At 45.1% G+C, this 25,522-nt stretch overlaps 1 protein-coding gene across 1 annotated transcript in view; it reads left to right on the top strand.

The window, feature by feature from the left end:
- LOC119445576 (cGMP-dependent protein kinase 1) overlaps positions 1-25,522 on the top strand; it is a 697,240-nt gene that overhangs the window by 434,549 nt on the left and 237,169 nt on the right. The gene's annotated exons all lie outside the window — the stretch shown is intronic.

The following is a 25,522-nucleotide window of genomic DNA, read 5'->3' as shown; positions in this document are numbered from 1 at the left end:
GGCACGCACCGGCGCCCCGTATATATACGTGAAAAATTGCCTCAGGATATTCGCAAACGAATAGAACGCCGTTCCGTCAGGATTGTCCCAGTTGCACTTTCGCGGTGTGATTGTACTTCTATTGCGTACAGCTTCAGAATAAATCCGGGAAGACTCACAACAATGTAATGGAATGCCAAGATAATTACCCAACAAGAACCGTAGGGATCGTCCACCTTCCACAAGCAGTCGAGATAAGCAAGAGACGTTTGGAGCATTGGAGGAGAAAAAGCAGGGATGAGATTCATAAAGCTTGTGTCATTACAGGCATGAATAACTGCACAACATAGAGATAGCAGTTTTAAGAAGAGGAAGAAAGCACTAAGTGGAGATGGACAAAATTCTATACTACAATAAATGTAGTAAAGAGAGAGAGAGAGAGAGAAATAGGGTGGAGAAGGCGGGGACGTAGGCTCAAGCAGGCTAGGTGACCATTTGTCGTTGCCCCGTTTCATAGGGGATGCCAATGAAAATCATCGATCATGGCTGGCCCTGAATTAACAGTTTAAAGTCCTTCACGTTTCCAAAAGCTTGTGTTGATAAAAATTATGGGCCGAGATCACAAAGCTTTTGTTTCGTGAGTGATGTTGAGCCAGATAGCCATTCGTCGGTCGCCTACGCTAATAATATGTCAAGCATCAGGATTGGCCGAAATTATCTCTTAAGAACAATTTTAGCGCAATAGTTTTTTTTTCATTACAGGCCCAGATCGTAGCCGAGGTACTTTCGTGACATGTAATACATTGGTTAACTCTTTTACGCATTATTTCAACGACTTGGAGCGAGCGTCAAGTTGTGTCACAATTAAAGATATCTCGCTATAGTGGGAAAATTTCGGCTCACACTAAATCCGCGATGAAGATATCATATTCATGCGATTGTGGTTCTCTCATAAGCCCTGCTCATGAGCCCACTTTGACATTTTGGTATCGGTAAGTACTCTCCAGGTGACACAAATATTGAACAATTACAAACTTTAAAATTTTTAAATATTCTGAATGTCGAATAGTTTACAGCCCGTAAAGATAAATTTGGAACCGGAATTTGAGACACGATTTTATATTCACAGATTGTGCTACGAGCCAGTCGGGCGATTGACTTTTAGTTATACGACTAAGTGCCATTTGACGTGAGCCTTTTCGTCCTTCAAAATATTCTCCTAAAACGTCATCGTGCCAGGATAGGGCTGCCACTCCTTGACGCCGGCGCAACAGCAGTTTGACGAGTGGGTCTTCCGTAAACGACAAGAGGATGATTGTCTGTGTTGTCTGGAACTAGCATCAGCCATGAGACCAAACACTTCCGTTCGTTCACGTCATGGCGGTTCAGCATGCGGTAATAAAAAAAAATGAAGGAAAATACGCTCAAGTTCTGTCTATATCATGAAGAAGTGACGTGACAGGTGGATCAATATTATACGCAGTAAGTCTTCCACTGTTTATCCGAGGTATCGGTTTGAGTAAATATTCGCAGCAGCGCTTCAGCGCCTTAATTAAATTTTAGTGTTTCATCTGCCAAAACCACTATCTGATTTTGAGGCACGCCGTCGTGGGGGACTGCCGGCATAATTTTGCCCAGCTAGGGTTCTTTAACATGCCCCTAAATATAATACGTACACCCGTGAGCAAAAGTATACGGACCAGGGATTGCGCGATAAAGCAGATTTTTTCAACTGCCTGCGAATGCAACTTGAAATTGAGGACTGCAGTTCAAACTTGGCATTGCGAACTTTCCAGTGTACTCGTAAATTTCAGCTTATGCATGTTAATTACGAAGAAATTCAGTTTTTTCGGCGACCCTGTGGTCCGTATACTTTTGCTCACGGGTGTACATGAGCGTTTTTTTTTTTGCACGCTTTGCTTTCATCAATTTTTGTTCTTACTCTTCTCATTAGTGGCATTGTTGCCGACACTGTAAACATAATTGCCAGCTGAGCGATCGATATCCCCCTTAGCGTTAGTGTGGAAGCGTCTTTTCGCTGAAGTCTAACTTCACCCACAGGTGTGACTGATACTATAGCATTTAGAGTTTCACTATGTCATTAAATATTCTACTGACTGTTGCAGTCGTGGCGGCAAGCGCACACTTATTGCAATGCACGTTCACCCACTAGTGCTTCTTTTCCTTGCGTCACTAACAACTCAAGTTATTACAATGTGCGCACACTGCTTCGTTCTCTACCGCTTGGTGCCGATTACTGTCAGTGTTTGTTTTAAAGGAAAGTGTCAAAGAACAACAGAAAGTTCACGATATATGGCCCATTGGTACATGCAAACAGTGAACGTCATCGTTGGTCCGAAGCTACGCTACGACTACGCTACGACTGCGACTACGCTACGACTGCGACTACGCTACGACTGCGGATTCTACGAGCCAATGCCACTTCCCGATTATTAGGCGTACCGTGGTGAGGGAATCGGAATTAATTTCAGCCACCTGGGGTTCCAAGTACACGAGTGTTTTTTTTTTTTTCATTTCGCCGAAAGCTACGCCTCGAGGGAGACCAACTAAAAGACAATTATGTTGGAACTACCTGAGAGCTTACCAATGGGTCAGAACTACCTAGATGCGTGTCGTATGCCATGAACGCAGCTTGTCACGCCGAAAGAAATTGGAAATGAAAAAAGGAGTGAGGGATGTCGCTGTTTTACTATCGCATCTCTTGCTTGGGAACAGCATATACCGCCCGGCATTTTTTCCTTACGCCGTGAAAGCATCGCTCGACTGTGCGTAAGCACGCGTGAACTTCGTCAATTTCCAAGCACGTCCGCGGGGAAGCGCCAGGCTGGCGCTTCTTGTGCACACGGCCCCTTTCTTCGAGGTTTTTTCGGGTCGGTGAGGATGCGGCTTCTCCTTGAGTGACGCGACTGGAATAACGCGCGCCGTTTTGCGTACTCTAGGAGAGGAATCTCTCTTTACCTCTTCAATTTGACGCCGAAGAAAGAGGCTTACTCAGAAAATACTGCGCTCGTGCCACAAAGAAGGGAGATGAAAATTTATTGCTGTAGCCAGCACGGATATGTGATGGCGCGTCGGGTTCTAGCTATGGCAAAAGCGTGTAGCAGCAAGCGCCTCTGTAACATCGAGCGCAATATCGACACGTGCGTCGTTGTGCGTCGCAGCATCTACTGTATATATATATATATATATATACTAGAAGAATGGGAACCGAGGGGCTCGAGTTTTATTAATCATATCATGAGAAGATAACTACAAACGTTGCCACCAAGGACAACGTAGGAAAAATTACTTGCAAATAACAAGTAATTTCTCCTATGTTGTCCTTGGTGGCTATGTTTATTGGCTTCTGATGATATATATATATATATATATATATATATATATAGGCGTGCACGCAAAGCAGTGAAATCCGTAAGTGTGGTGTAGCAGGACTGCGAATGCTGCACCAAATATTGAAGGAATTGAAACTTCCTTGCCGACCTAGCGGATAGTTTTTCTTGTTCTTGTAGTAGCGCAACGGTAATCAAAGACACTATGTGTCGATCTGTCCGATTAACTCAATTTTTTTTCCGCTGTGAATTTTTTTTCCCGCTGTAATCTGCTTGCTACTACGCCACACGAACAACACAATAAAAATGCTTCTAGTGTGTCTACTTTGCACTCAAAGTATCCTATGCTGACCTTTATTAATGACCGTATCTTAAAGGAGGTGTTGGCGCCTTTAGGTGGCACCGGATAGACTCCACGTCGTATGGAAAATAAGATCCAATCACAAGATGTGCCTAAACACACTTAATGCAGTCAGAGAGAGTGAACACACAGAAAGTTCTGTACACGAGCTCAGGAAGCGACAGAAGATGGTACATGAGCACGCACAAACGTGTACAAACAAGTACAGCCTCCAGCATTTCTAGCCATATCGCGCGAGCGTTCATCACGTGTCATTTTAGCGCATTTAAGCGGTGATAATCAGCGAGACCGGCACAAGCACTCTCTTGTGCAAGAGATGTTCTAATGCGATGTTCCCTTCAGGACGACGTATGACCATATTACAGTGTTGTCGCGCGATATAGCTAAAAATACAGGAGGCTGTACAGTGGCAAAAGTGAATAAATGTACTTGAAATTTTCCGAGAACACATACGGAAGTTTACAGTCTTGCAGACCAGTGGAAGACCGCAAGCACATATATTATTATAACAGGTACCTGCTCAAACGCATTTACCAAGTTTAAACTTACATGACAAATCTGCCATCTGTGGTATCGCGTTATATTGTGTGTATTTCGAGACAATATAGCTTATTATTTTATTTTGCAAGCAAACTTTAAAAGTAAGAAGTGCTTTTTTTCTGTAAGCCCGCTGTTAGCCACGTGCAAAGTATCTTTTCCAGGGTGAATTTTCGACGATCTCAAAGCCTTAATTGTGTTCTTTTTCATTCGTTGTTATTTTGCGTGAATAAGATTCAGTTGATGGAACACGAAACTTCAAATGGAAGCATGGCACACGGCAATCATCCCAATTTGAGGCGATATTTGCGAAGTGGTTTTTCAACAATGTTGTAGATAGCTTGTACCGTCAATAGCTTGTACAGATGACGCGGGGAAGAAAGTGGGACTGTATTACAAAGAAATTTGTTCGTAAGAACAATTCGTAATTGGCCACTCACCTTCGCTAATGATGTGCTCGATTTCGCAATTGGTCGGTTCTTGTACTTACTAATTCCTCTATAGCATACGAACACCTTTCCGAATACAGGAACTGACTGCCCCGTTTGCAGAATATGTAGCTTACTCTCACTAGAACCCTGCACCAGCCCAATTTTCGGGCCCAGACTCGGCCCGGGCCCGTGCCGGCATGACCAGGCCCAGCCCGAGCCAGCGACTAATGATCAGGCCCGTTCTAAGCCCGCCAGAGGAGCTTAGCTTATACAAGCCTTAGAACTGTCAATGCTTAGGGGGTGTATTCTAAAACATTACAATAAAGCTGCATGCAGTTACAATAAGACATTGCGAAAACCCTTCTCCGACACAGTACGCCTACAGCTGTCACGAAAAGGCCCACGGAGACAAAACCCGAGGTAAACATTTCTATGCAAGGCATTTTATTTAAATATGTTGCGCACACTTAGTCTTGTAAACCCCAAGAATTATGTACGCTTGTAAAATAAGTTACAGTATCAACCGAAGCCGAAGCACTGGCAGCGATAACGAGGTCTAGCGTTACGCTCTCTAGCTCCTCGTGCGATGCTATATGACAACGCGCGGAGGTGATATGGCGCGACGCGACACTACTGCTGCTGCTGCGCAACATGCACAGGCAAACGCCGCCCGTCTCACTGCGCTGTCACACGAGGAGTGTCGGCAATGACGTTACTGGCGTCACGCCTCGATGGCGCACGCGATGAGACAGACTGTGAACGTTTTTGCCGTTTGGCAGCGATAGATTTAGCTTGACGTTTACTGTCCTTTCCGCACAGGACTGCAGTATATGCACTGCGGTGTTGTAAGCACGCAGCTGCTCAGTAGAAACGCTAATGCGTGTGCGCACAACGCTCTCGTGGCCGCAGCGGAAGCCAGAACGCTGCCATTACTGCGGCAGAGCCGACTGAGCGGATCGCGAGCGTGATTCATCTATAGGTACACAGCGCGGAACAAGATGGAACACCAGCTAGACTGGTCTCTCACACCCTGTGCGATGGTGACTTGGCTTTGGCACTTTTGCAGCTAAACGCACTCCGCGTCTCGATATAACACTTCACAACCCTACATGAGCGAGCCACGCATACGCGTGGATACCGTGACAAATACCGTGACAGATACCGGGGGCGACTGGAGCGCCTCTCTAATTGCTATCGCCACAAAATGGCTCTTACAGCAAGAAATAACTTTAAAAGCAGCTGAAAGTTCAAATTCGTGTATTCTAAAGTGGGCACGGGAGAAATGCTAGTGGGAAATTCACTGCCGCACTAATGCTGCTGATCAGCCCAGGACGAACAATTTCTCAGGCATAAAATTAAGGCCCACGAAGAACACTGGGAATAAAATTCAGGCGGATGCTATCTGTGTGTACTGCGGCGCCCATAAAGTGAGCGTCGACGGGCTGAAATAAACAAAAAAGGCGATAAAACGGTGCAAGTGCAATAAAATATGCGTATCGAGAGCGGTAAGCTAGCGCAATCGCAAAAAAAAAACGAAAAAAACAACGGCAACAGTCAGACCGTATCAAAAGCGTTTTCAGTACGTTTTCTCGCGAGAACGAAGTTTGTTTTTTTCTGTCAACAAAAAGAACTGGAACACTTTTCCAAAAAATAATCAAACATCAAAATTAGAACTCTATTTTTGGTTTGTTTGCTAAGGCAATTAGAACCAGTTTTTCCAACTTTTCACTTCAGAAACTTTGCACAGATTGCTGCGGATCGATGCAGAGCGCCAGCGTGTGTTCGAAGGTCTGACCTAGGTTCATCAGTGAACCGGCCCGGGCCGTGTTCAGGCCCGCGGCTTGAAGATCGAGCCGCGCCCAGGCCTGGGCCCGGCCCGTCGAAATTCGCTTTACCCGGCCCGGTCCCGCTGCGCAGTGCTCTAATCCTCACTGTCAGCTTAATAAAAAAACTCAGGAATTCTGCGTCATGTACTCTGATGTAGGGTTCGCTATTGTGTCCAGTTTACGGGTGGTGCGCACTGCGTGTCATAAACTTGGTCAGCCGAAGGATGTCATCTCCCATGCGGTGGTCACTTTTCCCCGCTATACGCGTAGCGAAGGCGCCACTGATGCCAGACGACATTGTGTTAAAAAAGAAAGAAAGAAAACAAATAATACAATCCTCAACATAATAACACGCAGGAGTAAACGCCATTATGAAATGTTTGTTGGAAGTATGATGACCGAGAAAAATACAACATGAATTCACGCGCGCTCTTCGCAAAGGTGCCACATCTGTGGAATTCAGTTATGTAAGCCGTTAGCTGTGCAAACATTCTTCAGATTTTATAAGACAGGTTACACAAGCAACGCCTTACCCTTTTACGTAGAAATCTTCCGACAAATCACGTGATTGTTTGCTTTTCCTGCTGTCTCACTCACCTGAAGCGCGGAGTACACGTGCAGCCCAGAATGTGCTAAAATATGCATACTTTGGCATTTATAAGTTTCTGGGTATGTTATTTTGTACCGTTGTTTAGGTACCGTTGCTTGGTCCTGTATGTAGGACTGTCGATCCCCATATAAAGGTGACGACACGCGAATATACGTAAAATTGCCGCGCGACTGGCCGCTCGAGGCACTTTGCGTGTATTCGCAGGCTTCTTTCACGCTCGGAAAAACACTTTTACGTGGCACGTATTCTGCAACAGACTGCTGTATCGGGAGTTTTTCATGTTGCTCTACAATTTTCTCATTGGCACTTTTCATCTAAATATAATATTTCGGAAGTTGATTATTAATTAATTATTACTAGTCATATGAACAGGCGGAATGCAAGAAATAATCTGAGTATCTCCAATTGACGGCAAACAGCATTGCCTTGGTTCTGTCCAGCTACGTGGCATTTGCATATTTTTAAATCTTGCTGCATGATAGTTTGGACACCCTGTATAAGGCTGGGAAACTTACGGCTTGCCATGTTTCCTTTTAATTTGGCGTTTCACAACTTGTGGAAGTACGAAACTGAGGTCAGTTTCAAAGTTGAAATTGTCAAGCTAATCGCAGCAATAAATAACGAACAGCGCTAACGCGGCATTTACAAGGAAGAGAAAAGTTACCAGGCGCTGACTTCAGCACATGCTCATTGAGAAGGCAGTGGTGAAAACGATATGGTGTCATTCATTCTCGTTGTTCTGCATAGATTTTTGGATGAAGAAAGCAAAAAAAAAAGGAAAACATGACGAGCCAGACACACCAAACCACATAAATAAACATTGTGCACAAACCCGCGAATATGGATAATTAGTAACAATCTGGAGAAACGTTTTCCTTAGTCAATTATATAACCTCATATCACTGCACAGTAAGCATATTAGAATATGCGCGTGTTTTTATATGCGTAAGCATTTCTATGCCTACCCAACGAGGAAACCCAACAGTCTGTCAGTCACTTAGGACGAATCGCTATAAAGAAATAATGTATAAAAATACAGAATAAATTCGAAAGAAAAGATGTTGGCGGTGGAGAGTTTACAACCTAGGACCCCACTCTCAGAAGCCGAATGTCTTACCCACTGGGCTAAACTCACATGCTGGCAGGAGGTGAATAAATATGAACCATATGAATGCGTTGTACCGCCAATACAAAGCAAATGTCATAGGAGAATAATTTCTATGCTTCTCGAAAGATTTGGTGAAACGGAATAAAACCCATCTTTAGGACCACATTTAGAGCCGACTTGGAGCATTGCAGACATTAAGAAAATTCCTTTTTCGCGAAAATTAAATGCCAAACATGCCACACCCCGATGCGTTTCGGTGGTCGCGGGATGCGCCTTCCGTATAGGGCATTCCTTCACCGACCGATATGCCACCCATCTCTGATGGCTCATCCACTTCACGACGTGCAACACACACACGTAAACAGTCAATGAGTTGATAAGGATGATAAGCAGTGATGAGGGGTTATATATGTCTCATCACGGTTGATAATAGTTCCACGCTGATGGATAAGGTGCGAAGGAGCGATAAGGGCTTATAATGGTCGGAGCAATTGTGATACGGTTGATAAGGGCCGATAAGGGTTGATAAGGGACGTATCAAGTCCGATAAGGTTGATAAAGACAAATAAAAGTTCATAAGGATCGGATGGATTGCGATAAGGTTGATAACGATCGATAAGTGTTGATAAGGATCGGATCGAGTCCGATAACGTTGATAACTGATGAGTTTATACGGATCCAGTCTGATAAGGCTGATATCAACAGATAAGGGTTCATAAGGGTTTATACAGGTCGGATGAAGTTTGCTAAGTTTGATAATGACACCGGGCTGCGTGGAGATGAGCAACTGGCGCAATGCTTACGCATACTTAGACATCTCCAGTGGAGTTTCGGCCCTTTTTTTTTTTTTCCACAAGTCAAGACCCTGGCAAAGGCAGAAATAAAAGGCCACCTGATTTGCCGGAAACCATTTAGAAAAAGCTATGCTTGCGTAATTGATCCGTCGGCTGCCTTACAGGAATCTTCAGAATGTTTTCTCAGCTCACTCATGCATTATACAACGGCCACACGTAAGATCCCACACCGCGTTACGCAACGGAGATTTATGTGTCTTTTTCTCCGTCAAGTAAACCTTCGGCTGTGGCATTTTGTCGTGTTTTCCTTCTATTCGTGACTGTCTCTTTTTTGTGATTTAAAGGATGGCCTTTACACGGAAAAACAATTTTTTATGGAACTAATGTTGGGTACCTGGCACCACTGCTATAGGCTCCAAGGCAACGCAGTTTGGTTGCGACACTTTCTTACATATTGCGTAAAAAGAGACGATTTTCGTCTTTTTTTTAATCATATGATACAAGGAGATGTTGACGCACAAATATGGCGCCGGCTACTCCTTAGCTCTTGAATGGGTATAACCTACAACCTACAGGGTTCAACATACAAGAATACATGTCAAATAACCTTCTCATACAAGCAACGTTTTCACAGCAACACGACAATGTAAAAAAAAAGAAAGTAAACGTGGTACAAACAATGAAGAAGTTCAATAACTCCACGGCACTGCGGACGAAAGTCTCAAAAATACAAATAATAATGGCACCTTACAATACAGTCTCTAATCAGCGGGTGGTGCACACATCGTTTAAATGCAATATCACATATAGTCAGAACCGAATAATAAACGTAACATATTCCACAAAGACATATACATATACAGCGACATTGAAATAAAAGGAACATTATAAGCGTCTTATTTTCGTCTAAACAGGGCGTACCTTCTTGATGATGCTACCGAAGGTTTTAGCCGATTGTTTCATCGCTTGTATGATGTGCGCGAAGCACTAATTCTTTCTAGGTGTTGTTGTTGTCTCTGCTTTATTTAATACGCAGTAAACTACGAAAGATTCATTATACATCTAGATGTTCCAGTTCGACTTTCAGCTCATCGAGTTGTTGCGGTAGCTGCGGCGCGACTCATTTTGAGAACTTTTAAATTGATCACATGAACTCTTCCCTAACTTTGTGTGCCGCTATAGCCTTACTCTTTGTTGAATGCTTTCTCTTCCCATTTTTTCTCACATTTCGGAGGAGACATCTATGGGAGGCGCCAGCAGCTCCTTACATACATTCCATAAAACGAGATCGCCTTCAGAACATTAGTTTACATTGATTCAATGTTTGCACAGCTACTACGCAATCGATCGTTCATCACTAAACAAGTACTGCATAAACCTATCTGCTTAATCTGTGCAACGCTACATGTATATAAACAGTGAATATTATATGAATTTTGTAAATTGGTGCACCATACATTGTGATGTGGGAGTTTGATGTGCTGTAAGTCCCCCCCCCCCCCCCCACACACACACACACACACTCTTATATAAAACCTATACAGCGCGAACCTTTTCACGTCAGACATTTATTTTAAGAGGAAAAGGAGATGCATACATATGAATGCTCGATACTTCTACCGCACGAAAACCAGCACATAACGAAGCCAAGAAAGGCAAATGGGAAACTGTCAATTTTTTCCTCTGTAGCGCGCAAATTTCTGCGGTAATATAATGAGCCCAAGATTCTCAATAAAAGACGTGAAAGTGCAAGTATCGGTGTTCACAGCTGACGTCACGTAGCAGAACGGCTACCCATTTACCACCCACACCTGTGCGGCGAGTTGCCCTCTTTCTGTCGACCCTATGTCACTCAGTCGTGCATTGGTTACAGTTGATCAGCTTTGATTATCAGCTTTAGATTAAATTAAGGTAATGTGGTAAACACAATCTGGAGACATCACAGCGTACAATTAGAATTTTAGTTAATAAAAAGCACAACTTTCTTCTTTTTCATGTAAGAAATCTAGGTTTTAGGCTGGATAAATTGTTTTTATACATCTGGACTGGTGGCCATTCGGTTAGAGTCTATGACAGTACATAGATAATTTCCTAGTGGTAGCCCGAAAATTATTATTAAAGTTTATTAATATTATTATTATTGTTATTATTATTTATTATTTGTTTCACCCGTCACTGAAGATAACTGCCTCTGTGTCAGCCCTGAGACAGAGCTCCTCCAGTAGCATAAATTAATCCTCCCACTTTGGTTTCAAGCGTGGTCATTATGTTGGTTTATATGTTTCCCTGTCCAACACCGATTGGTCACTGGTGTGAAAACCAATGTTTACGGCTAAGTACATCAATTTACGGACCTTGTTTTGAGCAGTATGCACAACTACATTTCCCAGTACAAACTTAAACGCTCCAAATATCCCCACTTATTCTCATTCCAACGCATAACAGTCCTAAAAAATAAAAATCGTGCGCACCGAAAACCTAGAAGTCCTGTGCCTAATTAGTGGAGAGAAGAATTTCGCTTTTTTCGTGCTCTCTGCAAACGCCTCTATAAGCGGGATCACGACTCATATACTGCTTTCTTGGAGAAGAGCGCTTCCGACCAGCCGGCGGTATTTTGGAAGTATATTCACAAGCACTCTAGTAAACGTGGAGAGTGTCTTCGCCTGCTCGACTCAAAAGGAGTAGAGAAGATCAAGCAGTCTCGAAATGGCTTGCTGCCAATTTCTCATTTTGATATAAAGTCTTATGCTTCAACGCTGGTGTCAGTCGACAGGACATGACGCTTCCTATATCTAGTAATGTGTTGTTTGATGAAAAGCTCATCACCAAATGCGGTAAGTGCTTCAAGCCTACTCTATCCTGCGCCCCTGATGGCATCCCATCTGCAATTATAAAATTTTACGGTAGTATACAGGGTGTTTCAGCGAACACTTTCAACAAATTTTAAATGTTGCCTGTGGCAGATAGCACAATCCTAGTTCACGAGCTGGTCTACTCTAAGAGGCCGATACTACTTGCACAAAATAATCAAATGCACAATCGACTGATTGACAAAAATTCGCTAATTATGTGTTTAACTAATGACTTTATGGCCCATATTGCAATTTACAAATTTAGCCGTGGAATTTGCACGGCGGATCCACTTGGAACGAATTCGCGGGATGACACCAGTTTCGAGATATTAATTGCCGAACTTTGCGGATAAATGCGCTGGCGTTCCAATTAATTTCGTGGTTCAATGCACAACATGACCCTTTGTTAAAAAAAGTACGCGTTGAAGAAAATTACACGCTTTAATTATTTTTTTATATATAATTTCGCCCACTTTGGAGTGCGGCCGCTCGTGGCCGGAAATGGAACGCACGACGTCATTCCAAGTAGTAGGATGCCACAGCCATTGTACCAGCGCGACGCCTGTGTTTTACAAACGTTCTCCGTTTGTAAACTTCTCCGCTTGAAAAACTCAACATGGATAGGTGCGACGAGTGTGTCCAAAGCTTTCCCTGGGTTACTTCAAAAACACAAAGTTAGTACCGTCCTCTCAGAGATATACCGTCCTCTACAAGTGAAAAACAGGGAGGTTCTCCAGGGCGAAATGGCCGGCTGGGTATCCTACACGTGGGAAGATGAAAAAATGGCGATGAACAATATTATTAAAATGAACGAGGGAGAGTTAATCGCCTTAACACACACAGGATCAAAAGAATCTGTCATTCAGTCACTAGCCGTCATTTGGCCAGTGTATTGGATTAGTCCCAGGTATTCTCACTGTCTTCTCCTTTGTAATACCTTTGTCATTCATCGGGAACATCGGGAACAAACCCAATCATCATCCGGTTTCAAAGCATCGGGAACAAACCTTTCATCGTGGAAGGGCAGTCGCACAAGTGCTTTATGGTTTGTTAAGAGTCACCTATGCTGCAATTAGAACTGTCCGCAATTCTAACCCGGAAGCAGTATAGCGAAAATTGCTGCGCTATATTCTGCCATACTTTAAGCATTTTGTCCTGAGGGAAGCACTGCAAATCAATGCTGACCTAATATTACCTTTCGACAATGTGTAAAAACCTGGATTCCCTCTCGCACATTCATGGGCCGCCGTGAATGACCTTGCCCAATCGTTCTACCTCTGTTTTGCGCGTAAATAAAGACAGCGTTTTGCGTAAGGGGCTGGAATATTTTTTGAGTTTTTTTTTATTTTTCGTGGTCGGCTCTTCCAAGTTGCTTCTTCACGTTTGATAAAAGTGACTGCGCTTCTCAATCTTGAGACAGGTGCCGCAGCGAGCTCTCCGATGTACGTCTTATCGATTCCGTTTGCTACCGTTGTAGTCGTGCGCGCTGTACATGGCCTGCCTATGTGCACTTTGTTTCGTTCTCATTCATGGGAACCTCCAAAGAAAGTAAACCATCTTCACATCCTTCGTCGACCAGAGAAGCGTTGCCGTTAATTTTGATTAAGAAGAGGGGGAAAAAAGGGGGGGGGGGCGTGTCGCAGTTTCAAACAAAGAGCGAAGAAGTGATAGGAAACCATGGATAACGTTATAGTACGTGCTTTAAGACTCGGAATGTTTCACGCAGTACGAAGAGTAAATAAAAGAAGAAGAAATAAGAACATTATGAGCGCCACGCCCAACTTCGATCCACACCACCCTTCGTCTGAACCAGGGCTTTGTACGTGCCTCTAGAAAAACACAGTTTCTGCCTCTTCCACCTTTATTTTATGGGGTTCGAAGAGCGCTAAAAACGGGCGCACATAAAGAGGACACACGACATTGCGCTGACTATACCATCTAAAAGTATTATGGCGTGGAAGCTCACCTTGTTGCGTTATAGCGTTTTTCGTATTTTGTACCTAAACGTTACGCCGTCGTAATTATACTTTGAAACTGTTGCCCGTGTTGGGAGCCGAACGCGCTGAGCTACCGCGCAACATTCCCGCAGAGCAATTTCGTGCGGGGTAATGCGCGCCCCACAGACTCAGATTGCTGTCGCCTGCGCATATATCGCGAAGGCCACGCTTGGCTTCGCATCCACTCCAACACGAGTGTCAGATTGGCGTAAGTTTTCCTTCCCTTTATGGCGTAATTTTTCCTTCCTTCCTTCCCGCCGGCTTCGCTGAACTTCATTAACTAAAGGTCTGGGAATAGTACGCTGTTTCCGGCGTGCCAGGCAGTGGTCGGCGAAGTCGGATACGTCACGCCAACGACGCCAGGATCGCCGAAAAACTATTCCCCTGTATAGTTGGGCAAACGATTTCTCGCTCGGCGAATGCACGAACTCAACGGACGCTCTTCAATGCACCCGAACCGACACGAACTGTACTAGGGACCGGGCTAGTTCACCAAGAACTACAGGCCAGCATGTTGCCGGCCACCCTAGCTATAGCATACGATGCAGTCAGTTCTGGCGGCTGTGGCGGACTGCGTCCGCTTTAGACAATGGCTTTACGCCGGGCCTTTGTGCCGGGCATGGCTTTACATCCGCGCCTGTAGGCCAGCATGCGGCCGGCCAGCGAAGATAGCGTGCGATGCATTCTGGTCCCATCTGCAACATGTCCTATCTCCGGGGTGAGATAGCACATGTTCTATACACCAGCACTCGCAACGCCAAAGCGCGCTGAACGACGCCAGGCACGCTTGCTGCGCGGTGACACTCGATCCTCTCGAGAGCGTCGGCATTGCGCTGGCGTAGCGGAACTGCGCCAAGGTACAGGGTCGTCCACTCTTAGTACGAACACGGCGCCGCGTGGCCGCGCTCCGCGGAGCGCCAGCGCACATGGCGCGGCCGCGCATCGAAGCAAAGAGGCGCAAGCGCACAGGGGCTTGGAGGCGGTGCTTCGTGTCGTCTGCTAAAGTGCGCGAGCGCGCTCTGCTTTAGCAGACAACAGGCGGCACAAACACGGCACGCTCGTGCCCGCCCGTGCACACGCCCGTGCGGCGATCGGCAACAGCCGATCGCCGCACGGCTGCTGGCCACATTCCGGAGCGGCAAATTCGTCGGACGGAGCGGCAAAATCGCGACACGCGGTGCTTTTGTTCCCGAGCGCGCGAGAGTGCCAGGTACGTTCCATTTTCCAAAGCAGGGGTGGCCGGCAGAAACCGACCCACCTTAAAGCCCGCATTCGGAAAGCTATCGAATGCCTCACATTTCGGACAAGCTATGCGCCAACGAGGCTGCACGCGTGAGCCCATTTTTTTTTTATGCGCGGCCGTTATAAGCGATGGTAGTTTCTTTATCGCAGCTTATAGTTACCAATGCCGCCATAACAGCGTCGTCAGTGTGGTCGATGGTAGTTTCTTTATCGCAGCTTATAGTTACCAATGCCGCCATAACAGCGTCGTCAGTGTGGTCTTATTGCTGTCGTCACACACGTACGCTCACTTCACGCGCACACATCGGCTCGATTTCCACAAATACCTTGGTTCATCTGGTATCGTTTAGCGGAACCCCAAACAATGCTGGGCAGCCAGGTGCTTGCAAAATGCTCCGCATGACATCGATGCCCACAGTGCGCCGGTTCTGCCCATTTTTTTTTATTACGGGCAGTTAACAGAATTGTGGTTTCTTGTTTACCTCGAGTTCCTTTTTTTTTCGGTTTTCAACAACGTTTGCACACAAATTGGTGGCTGAAATAAAAAAGCGACATTCTATAGTCCCCAATGTTTAACGTTTGCTCTTAAATGCAACAAACCTAATCAAAATGGTTGCCGAGGAAAATTATTTCTCCGTTGCCATCTGTTTAGATAGTAGACCTCGATTTAATGTTTCCTCTCAAGTGTGCGGTGCACAACAAACACAGCAGACATTGTATGCATTGCGAGATCACTCGCTGTCACCGAGTGGTTAATCATTACAAATTGCATTCCAAGATTGTGATACATGCTTAAAACGAGGCATCTATGTTTAATTGTTCAGTGTTTGTTCGTTCCGTTAATCTCAGCTACCGAACCTGCGTGTTTCTCCGAGGACGGAAAACATGCTCTTGATGCCCAGGCGAAGAGATAAGTTTAATATTGCTTTTTTTCACACAAATGGACTCAGTTGGCGCTAAGCAGCTCACTATCATTAGACAAAAATGCGTTTGAAATAGGTATCTATTATGTGCACCATAAGATATATGTTGTAGATCAGTTCCGTACAACGCATCTGCCATCATAGAGCAAGAAAAGAAAATATTATACCAGTACTAACTGTGAAAAAAAACACGTGTTTTCTTTCTTTTTTTTATTTATTCGTTATTATTTTTTCGAAAGACGTGTACCGCAGCAATGCGTCCACACCTGCGAGCTGGTGCTTAGATGCTCGCATGCCGGAGCACGCACTTTAGCACAAGCGTAGCAACGGAACTTTGCGATTTTCAGAAAAGAACAAAAGTGACACTTCTTTCGGAATTCGATGCGATGGGAAGAATATTGAATTTGCGCTTCTCGGATCGGCAAACTTATGTTGCCGTGTGTTTCTGACCTTTCATATTCCTTTTTTTCTTTATTTCGGCCCGCCGCTTCTCTTTTGCGAAACATGTTGTGATGTAGATACCTTGAAAGGTGAACGAAAGCACGTCACGACATCAATGATTTTACTGTTGATTCGAGCTCAGGAGCCGAGCGCATATCGTACGTGCCGAATCTGTATCTTCTTCGCCCCATTTCATTCATTCCATAGCCGTTTGGGCGTTTTTTTTTATTTCATCTATGTTTCTTTTTGCGATGGAGATTTACTTCTTGTACCAATCGGCTCACGTGTCGCATTCGGCTACTGGGATCTTCAAGGAGCCCTGAAAAGATTGGCGCTGGCCGTTTTTGGCACCGTGGGTCTATGGCCACATGGGGGCCTCTTTCGCAGTCAACAAAAAAACAAAGTCACAACTAAGTGAAATTATGTGTTTTCTTTTATACATTATCCACGCGAAAAAAGGATGGTTCCGAAGAAAGCTGAAGACGAGTACGTATGCCTCGAGCTGGAGATTGTGAGCTATTTTCCTTGATTTGAGTGGTCAGGCCCTCAAGTTATTTTCCTGGGGCCTCCACGGCCTCCCCTGCATTTCAGAAGACGGCTGGCTTCCATGCAACCGTAGTGAGTTGCTTTATTTCTTTCTGATCTTTGAGGAATTGCACAGCGTTGCGCCTCGGCGCCCACCTTATAAAACACGCTTGGATACCCTTTTTTTCTCATTAGAAAAAAAAATTGAAAAAGTGACTGCAGCAGGTGGCACAATTTCACGTTCACAGCCGGGTTTGTAGTAAGCCAGAACTTGCATTGAATATCTCAATGATAAAGTATTCGATAAGTGATGAACTTCTGTGACCGAGCTTTTTTTTTTCTAATTGTCGAATTTTTGGACATGAACTGACACTGCACATTTGAAAACCGTCACTCGATAAAGACATTTCGCACGATAATTATTTTCCTAGCGCTACTGCGCGTCAAGAAATTGCGATCAAAGATTTGCTGTCCATCACCGCTAGTTCTAAAAGCCAGTCGCGTTGCGCCTCGGCAGAGGTGCAACGCAGGCGTGCGATAGGGCAATGCCGACGCGTTACGACGTATTACCGAGTGCCAGAGCTGACAGCGCCTTATCAGCCAGTCGTCCGCAAAAAACGGGCGTTGCTAGGCCGAGTGTCTGTCAAATATAGAGGAGTGGCGTAAAGGTGGCTTTTTGCGCTTTCGGAATACGTCCGTCAATCAAATTTTTGAACAGTAATTATAACAGCCGATGACTTGTTCCGTTCCGCCGTTGCTTCCTTTTCGATTTGTGATGTTAGAAATTGGATTTCCGGTAGGGCTTTCCTAGGAGACGCCAAGACGGTAGATTGGTGATGTAAAATTTGATTATATATATATATATATATATATATATATACCAAGAAACTACGCCGCATTGCGGTTCGTGGATGAAGGGGAATGCGGCTGTCGATATGCTGTGCCATGCTTTCTGCACGTTGTCGCCGAGAATTTCATGGCGCACCAGGGAATCCAATCTGGCGCGCTGGGTGTCCAAGGCGTGCTGCAAGCGCATCTGCTTCGCATGACCTACGCAATTTTCCTAGGCTCTGTGTAGTCGACAATCGTTTGTTGCCCTGCTTGTGAGGACTCTGATCCGTCGTGCAAGGGTACTTTGCCGCACTTTACGAACGCTGGCGGTGCAGCATCCACATGCGGTGGCGGTGCACTCTATCGAGGGAAGAGATGACGTAGCCGCCGCTCAATAAATCCACAATCCAGAAGGAGGGAGAGGGCTTACGACTTCAAAGTGAGAAATAAATGAGAAGAAAATCAAGTGGGAGGGGCCGTAAGATTGTTGGAAAATTAGGGATTTTAGAGGTGGCCGAGCGGTCACTGTGCAACTGGGTCAAAAAGCTCCGGGAAAAATGGAAACTGGAAACAAACTATTTGGGTATAAATACAAACAAAAAAGGCAGATCTTATAGACGCTATAAGCCTTTCCTTTTACCTCGGAACTGTCTTTCTTACGTCCGCAGCACTCGTTCATGCGTTGCTGGGAAGCACGTTCAAAGCTGACGACCACAATCAGTTATGATTGCACGACACTACGTTATCTGCGACGGTAATAAGGCAGAATAATACACTCATTACCTTACCGCGCCTCATTGAATTTATAAGCTTCAGTTATATAAATGGATGCTCCATTTACACAAGCGTTCCATTAAACAGTCATACCTCTTGTTTTTTGCGAAGAACATTTTTATTTTAGGCAATGTGTTCCACCTGTCGCGAAAGTGCTCAACATTACGACCTATAGTCGATGAAAAAAAATTGCAATTTCCCTCAAAATGCGAATCAGTGACGAAATTGCTATTATACGCCGGAAGTCTTTGCCTCTTTTGTCTGGTATCAGTTCGACTAGACATGGAAAGACGTGCGCTTTCGAGAAAAGAAAAGCCTTCTTCAATGTCCAGGTCATGGTGGAGGGTGGTGCGCTCCGGTGGTAAACATTTGCAGGAAGATGGCCATCTATTTCATATCCTGCCTTTCGCTTCTTGCCGTTGCCTTCATTCAATTTCTTTGCTCGCTGCTGCTTCATAATCATAGGGCAACTGCAGCACGCCGCGCCAGCCGCTCATTGCTCTCCTAGGTGCATTATTCGTTTCTGTGGTGGAATATCGGCCGAAGCGCAATATTATGTGCAGTAAGTGTTGCACAGTTTCGCGTCGGATCAACTGGAGTAAACATTCCCAGAGGCGCGCGGAGCATTCTCCTGTCGAGAAGAAGAAAATCATTCTGGAGGTAACAGTCAGACGACAACAACAACAACAACAACAACAACAACAACAACAGTAGCGTTACACTGTGGTTTTATCGCTGGCATGAAGTTCTTTCACGTTGGTGCTAGTTGACCGTGCTCTTCAGGCGTGGTATTTCTCTTCTGTAGCAGTGTCGCATCGGCGTAATTCTGAGATCGCAACAAGTAAAAAAAAAAAAAAAGTAACCGGTTGCTCCTTTGTTCAGAGGAACTAGTCATGACAGGAATGTGAAACGAGTATTCTCAGAAGCAGTGGCAGCTTCGTTGGACATTTACAAATAAAAAGTCCGCAGAAGTGCGCCGTCTTTTCTTAATTACAGTTTCGCTGAAAGGACGAAGCAATCGTAGCGATGGCAAGCACGCGAGACCTGTGCTACTGCCGCAGCGTAAGCAGCACCCAGGAGACTAACAGGCGTCGTAGGTATACGGCGAGCGCGCATGTGGCGAAACTAGCTCTGCTAGGTGGCTGCTCTTAGTCATGATTAATCACCGACGCCTCCAGTGCAGCTCTCACCGACGCCCTACGTCATACGGCCGCTTCCTTGATTTCTACGCAGCAGGCGTCGCTGGATGACTCCATCAGCTTTCACCGCCGCAGACGTACAAACTCCCAGCTGGCCTCCGACGTGGAGACGGTAAAACATACGATGCGACGAACAAGAATCGGAGGTTACCGGGCTAAAAGAACCGCGCAAAGAAGGCACTGTCTATATAGGTGTGAGGGGTCGTTGTATAGATTTCAGAGCAAAAAGGGTAAACGTTTCTTTTGCGTTTTGGTAATGATGATTTAGGGACGTACAGTAAACCACAAAATTTCCCGCAACACGACATCTGAGACAAAGCTGAATATCTGCGCAGCCTCATAACGTGGCCTAGTATTAGCATTTACAGCATCTACGTGTATGCGTGAACAACACTGCGATGCTGGGTTTCACTTAGCACTGTTACAGGCTGCTCGGAAATTGAAAGTTTTCTGAGATCCCGTGGTCCGTAACCTTTTGTGGTTGCCTATACGTACATAGGTCAGACTTTCGCTGTAGCTCGGCAGATAACACTTTCGTGTTAAAAAAAAATTACAAAGAATAAGGGAGTGCCTGAGAGATAAAACCGCCACTGCTGTTCTGTGGGACCGGAGTTCAAATCCACTCGGGGCGCTGCACTTTTTTTTAATTTCTTTGTAAACTGGTGTGAACTTCTCTCTTCCTTCTCCTCTTTTAATCCCTCCCCCCCTTCCCCAGTGCAGGGTAGCCTACCGGGCTCAGCCTGGTTAACCTCCCTGCCTTTCCCTTATGTCTTTTCTCTCTCCCTCTCTTTGTAAACTCGGAAAGTGCTTTTGCGTTCCTACAATGGACGTCAGCGGACACCGGCGCCAGCGGTGGACATTGAAACGACTAGAGGAATAAACCCATGGCAGCTATCGCCGTAAAAAAAAAAAAAGCAACCTGCATGCATTCTCTCGCTCAGTTTATTCCGGACCCTCAAATATATCGGTGAAAATATATCGGTGTTAAAAAAGCCCCGACAAATACACCTCGTGAGTGTTTTTTTTTCTTATATGAAAAACCCGCGCACAAGACACCCGCCAATCGACAGGGCCACGAATACACAAACAGTGCTTTTCGTTTGGATACTTTGGCCCGGAAACAAGCTTAGATGATTTTCTTGTAGCATAGACACTCATATGTAATGTCGCAATTATTGGTGGTATTCACATCACGTGGCAGCGTTCCAGCGAGACACGATGCTTCACAACGGCTTTACTGCACTGTGAATCAAAGACAAAAAAAGTGGACATTTGAACACGTATTCCTATGGTAGATTGTGAGACGCCTTTTGTGGGACCCGGGAAATACCGTACAATTCTCGAATAAGTTATATTTGAAATGTATATTCTTTCAGATAAATTTACGCCCGCAATTTGGACAGCTATGCATGTTTTCTTTTTGGTGGTCGGCCATAATCTGTGCTGAAGTGCTATAGCGACGCCCTGGCAACAGTATCAGTGCCTTCATGTAAGTTGATCATGTTTTATAGGCACTCGACCTGCACCAATCACATTTTACACGGGATAAATCGACCCCAGTTCTTTTTTTTTCTTCTCAACAACCTGCCACATTCCAGGGCGCTATAACGTAAAGTGATTCTAAACTGTTTTGATTCCAAACTCCTGACGTCAAATTTATGTAACCACCAACGCAAGCATCGGGCGGTGACCCGCAGCGTTGTTTGAACAACCCAATCAAGCACTCTCCTCGTTTATAGGAGGTCACCTTTGTTCGCTTTGGAAACCAATAACATTGTCTACCCTCTGCAGTTTTTCTTATCTAATTGGCTGACAAGAGGCGAGGAGCACGCTCTAGTAGAGAGGGTTTAGATGGGGCCGAGCCAGCACAGTGAAAATAGATAACCGCATGAAGAGGGTGGTGCCGCCTTCTGCGATTTGTACGCTTCGCCTTACTTAGCTTGCGGTGGCTGGTCGAAAATCGCGGCGGCGTGCAACGGAAGGATAAGAACGCCGCTAAAACGGATCCTCAGCATAGAAGAGTTGGCAGAGCGATGTCGTATGCATGCCAAAAGGGCTCGATAACGTTTTACTGCCAAGCAGAAAGGTTTATCATGCGCAAATAAATACATGCTCAGCAGCAGGTGCGAGTAGCGAGGGCCTGAGCGATCGGCGGGCAGCCATCTTCTATTCCTTTCGGAATGGGACAGTCTGTGGCTATTCAGAAAATTTTTCAGTTTTGTTCGGCATATTAATGCATTTTTTTCGCGTACAGGTCACTTTGACGTGGTGAGTTTTCGCGGTTTTGTGAGGTCGCGTGACAGACAATCGAAGTGGGCGTAGCCAGAAAACATTGAGCCAATAGCAGAGGGCTAATGGTGAAAAGGCGTCGAATCAGGAATGATAATTTTCCTTTGTGCGGTTTAATCATGCATAATCAGTGTGCACACGTTATATCAGATAGAGAGCTGTCGCGGTTTTCGTGACGTCGCGTGACAGACAGGCGAAGTTGGGAATGGCCCGAAGATGTTTTGACCAACCGTGGAGGCTGATTGCAGAAATTGGAATCAAAACAGTTTGGAATCATTTTACGTTATAGCGCCCCTAGTGTCATCGATGCAGTTGACCATGTATCATATACCGATAACACATGTGCAGATTGCAAGAATGATTTTCTCTTGTAAACTGCCGAGAATTATACCCCTGTCACACGGCCCATGTAATGTCATTCGCAGCGGATGAGATTACGTGTCAATTCCATTTTTGTTGCTCCTACGCGGGCATAGTCAATGACATTCACAGCTAATGGAATTCGCCCATCGAACGAGATTCCCAAACTCATGTACGCGCGACTTGTGTAATCTCGACGACAGGGGTTTGACAAAAAATCACAATATCGATAAGTCAAAACGCTATGCAATATATTTTGAAACAACCTTCCAATGTTTACCATTGTATTGCTAACAATATAGTGAAAATGTGCAAACAAAAAGCACGATTTGCAAGGTTTCGTTATCATAAGAGCCTGCCGATAAACATCGCCATGAATTGCTAATGCCATTTTGTTTACCAGTGTAGCCTGGAAACGGAAAACCGCAATGACATTCGATATGAATGTCATTTACTGTAAGTGACGTTGCATGTGCCGTGTGACAAGGGGTATTAGTTGCGAATAACGATAACTGGAACGCATCTTTTCTTCACTGTCGCGCACACTGAGTGCCGAGGGCGACAGTGGATAGTGTTGCTCAGCCATATGTATATACTTTCTGCTCGCATACGCGAGAGAGCGCTGCGACAGCCCAAACACAGGATATTGGCACCCCTTAAAACTAGTAGTGTGCCATTGAAGAACGTAAAATTAAGGCGAATACCGGGCACTTGTTTATGTAGGCCTCGCCGCGGCTTTAAAGGGGAGTATGAACGCGGCTGCAATAGAAATCGATGGTGCTTTTGGATCACGTCAAAGAACGATAGGTGTTAAGATTAACGCGGAGCCCTCCACTATTCCGTGTTCCTCGTAACCAGTTGTGCAGTTTCAGGAAGTTCTACCCGACAATTTAATTTTAATCAAGATTGTCCAAGGCCATCTGGTGTTAAAGAGTAGCACTTTGCCATTTTGAGTTCTCTGCTAATGTGACTGCCATTTTGTGGGCTGCACTCACGCTAGTGCGAGAGTGCGTAAAAGCGGAGTAAGCATAGCCCACAGGATGAACAGCGGGGCACTGCAAACTTCGCATCTGTCGAATAAAACCTAGCGACATCGTTGTCACCAGCCAGCGGAAAGGCAACGCCGCGCCACCTAATGCGACCGCTTTCCAGAGCTTCACTGGAAAGCGTACGCATTAACGTTTTTTCGATGGCTCGTCGGATCCCTTAAGCAACTAGTTGAGTTATTCAAATCACCTAAACTCACAAAGAGCTTCAAAAAAATTGCGATTCTTCTTTTTTTCTTTTTTTGACAGACGCAACATCCTTCATAAACTGCTAGATGGTTATGTCGTAAAAGCTACTGGTCATTAAACAAAGATATTAAACCGTAAAGCTGCAAAGCTAACACATCTTAACCTCTCTAAATTGCAATATCGACGCAACGTCTTTCTGTACCGCAATTAACGTAAAAGATTACATGTGGATAAGATATGCGCTACATCTTTCATTCTCGCTGTATTGGGGTTTGGATGAAAGCGCAAGCGGGTTCTGGCATCACGCGGATTCTTTTTCCACCTAGTGTAGTTACTATGTTGCGCGGAAAACCGCGCGTCTACCCAAAATATGGTTCTCCTAAACAAGTATATATATGTAGCCCCCTGCATCGCCGTTTTACGACGTCGTCTTTTTTCTACGCGTTCAATATTGAACATTCATTTTCTCTCTCTTTTTTTTGTTAACCTCGCTGGTTTCCTTCTGGAAATAGCAAAATTTGCGAAGAAAGTAGTCCATGTGTCGTGCACCGCCAGCGAATCAACGAAGGAATCAGTTAGGAAGTGAATCACGGGCACTATTAGTAAAAAAATATGTTGCTCGTCCGAGGCAATGTAATTCCTCCGCTGGTACGAGTGACTAAAAAGACCGTTTCCTGCTACGCCCTGAGCGTAATAGCATTTATTGATTTTAAAGCCCCACGAGCGACGAAGGCGAAATGTAGAAAACACGGAGCACAAGGATTTCTGTCGTGAAGGTTAAGTGCGGAATAGGTTTAAATTATTGAACGGCCCATACCGTTTCGATTCGAATGGCCTAAGGGCAGCACCAGCATTTATTTTGGGAAAATTTTTTGCGGACGTTTTATTTCTTACACTAAGAGGCGAAATCAGAAAGGCTGCGCAGGTAATTCTTTTTCTTTCCCCTTTCCTCTCTTTTTGATTGAACCGATTAGACACTAATCTGAAATGGTGCCCCTGCCCAAAGTATAAAAAAGAAAGAAAAAGGCAGCGGGGACAAAAACGAAAGAAGGTCACACGCTGCTAATTTTCGTACCAATTAATTACCACCGAGAGGCCGGCTCTCTTTTTTGCCTATTCCAGCGGTAACCAAGACGTGTCATGTAATTACAACTCCTCGCAGCGTGTCGCTCAAAGCACGGAGAAGAATGACCAGCGTTTATCGCCGCAGCGTAACCAAATCGCATCTGCCTGGCAAGATTTACTGGATATTCTACCACAAGCGTGTTCTCTGTGTGGCTTCAGTGAAAATTTGTCCGCCTTTTTTCTTTCTTTTTGCCACATTTGTCAAAATGTCCGAAACTACAACACGCATAATGACACCTTGCCATCAGGATGCGTACTGGAGCCGTGCGTCTATAGTGCTAGCACCTTTGGTGTACGTTTTCGCCTTCTAAGTCGCCTTCTAAACACACACGCCTGCATACGCATCTCGCATTCACACAGACAAACATACACACACACATGTGGTCTCGCATTCGCAAGACCATTGTTCCGCTAAAAATGCCTGGAAGAGCACATGCTGGAGCAACTCGTGATACTGGGCATATAATTAACGAAAGTGGCCGGCCTTTGTGGTGCGAGGGGGCGAATTCCCAAGGGCCGGCCACTTTCAATAATTATATGCCCAGTATCACGACTGACTGCAGCATGTGCTCTTACGAACAGTTCTAGCGGAAGAACGGTCTTGCGAATGCGAACCGTTCTTCTTTTTTTTTCCAACAGAGCGCTCGTTCTGGGATGCCCGTGCCTTCGTTCTTGCGTGTAGGTACAGCTACGTTTTTTCATCTATGCTGGCCTCTCTACTGCCTTGTATAGT

The sequence above is a fragment of the Dermacentor silvarum genome, chromosome 1 (genome assembly GCF_013339745.2).
Source record: "Dermacentor silvarum isolate Dsil-2018 chromosome 1, BIME_Dsil_1.4, whole genome shotgun sequence".
Lineage (NCBI taxonomy): Eukaryota > Metazoa > Arthropoda > Arachnida > Ixodida > Ixodidae > Dermacentor > Dermacentor silvarum.
The sequence above is the reverse complement of the archived record's forward strand: the minus strand, read 5'-3'. Positions and strand labels throughout refer to the sequence as shown.